Source organism: Echinops telfairi, unplaced genomic scaffold (assembly GCF_000313985.2).
Source record: "Echinops telfairi isolate 266 unplaced genomic scaffold, ASM31398v2 ScPeMD7_18;HRSCAF=68, whole genome shotgun sequence".
Taxonomy (NCBI): Eukaryota; Metazoa; Chordata; class Mammalia; order Afrosoricida; family Tenrecidae; genus Echinops; species Echinops telfairi.
Genome location: NW_022103915.1, coordinates 63,296,822 through 63,298,523, shown reverse-complemented (window position 1 = coordinate 63,298,523; position 1,702 = coordinate 63,296,822).

The window sequence follows — 1,702 nt, the reverse complement described above, 5'->3', positions numbered from 1 at the left end:
TCACTGGAGGCTTATTTCTGACGTAGCTCTTGCAAATGCATCTTGGGCTCTCACTGTCATCCATAGCCCTCTGCAAATTAGAATCTTACAATTTAAGCCTCATACTATTGCCCTCCTTGGTTTTGAATTACATGGTTTACAATCTTTGGGTCATGGATGCTGGTGTGCTTCTTCCATGTGGACTTAGTTGACTTCTCACTTATAGGGCTGCTTGTTTGGAAACAAGCCTTTAAGACCCCAGACACAATTCTATCTGACAGTTGTGCACCATTTAATTTCTTTAATATAGCACCATAATATAGACAATATTTTAATATAGCACCAATATTAAACATAGCACCAGTCATCTCTGTTTCCTTCATGATGGTGAATATCAAGCAATGTTGTGTTGTAATAACTAATTGTTCTTAAATTGGAGCTAGGAATAAGTGCACGACCCCAATCTATTTCTGGATCTGTTCTTTATCTGCCCATGATTGCCCCTAGGAAACTCCTTGTTAATTTATGGTAGAGAATCTCATTTATTATCTCCCTGGAGCATAAGGATCTTCTGTTAATAATGTTATTGATTAGTCCCTGGTACTAATTTTTAAACACTGTTGACAGAGGGATATTTGACCAATGTAGGCTAACTACATATCACAATATCTAAAAGTGATATCATCATAATATTTTACTTATATGTGATATTGTAAAATAATTGTATTCAGTTAGGTCACCTTTCTTTATATGGGCAAATTCATATATACCAATAAATATTTATTAAATGTTTTATTGCTGTCAGACTCCACCACTTAGTCTGTTAATGAATCCAATGCATTTAGTTCTCATCCTAATACGAAATTATATTTGACATAAAATCTATTTTAAATTTCTAGATAGCCTTAAAAATCTAATTCATCATGTCTGTGGTTAGAATACATTATTATCCTCTCCTCCATGATTTAAGAAAAAAATATTTTGTCTTCTATCATGACTTTTAGATAAAATTTTTTTCTTTTTTAGTCTTAATTCAATGCTTTAGCACTCCATATTACAGTATAAGTTAACCTTTCCAAAGTACATTACATCTTTTACAGACCAAGAACTAGAACTAAATGAAAAAAAATCCAGGGGTAGGTAAATTCACCTGGTGCAACATTTAAATAACTGAATCAATTTTCTCTTTATGAAATCAAAGGCCTTAAAATTTTTCGCTTAATAATTTAGTTAGTATACTTCATAGAATAATAAGTTTTAGTTTCCACTTTATATTTCAGACTATCTGTTCAGCTAATCTAAACTACTAAGAGATCTTATGATGCTCTGTGTAAATGCAATATAGATATGAGCTGAGTCTTTTTGCCCTTGAGCTACAGAGAGATTGAGTTTAATGCCCTATTGACATCAAATTTGATGTCACTCATTCACAGATATTTAGTTTACATTTAATAAATGCTAGGCAAGATTTTGTCCTTGACCCTCGCTTAGTCTCATTTCAAACTAGGGCTTCATAAACTAGCAATTGTGGATCTTCGTGCAATATATCACACACATGTCCATATTTCAATTTTTCTTATAAATTGGCACAATTTTGAAATGATTTTCCACTCTCAAAAGGTTAAGAATTGCAATCTTAATTGATCGCAATTATTTTCTCTTTTAATTATTTCAACTATGCCCAGATCATTGACTCCACCTACATAGGAGGACTCCCAAAACG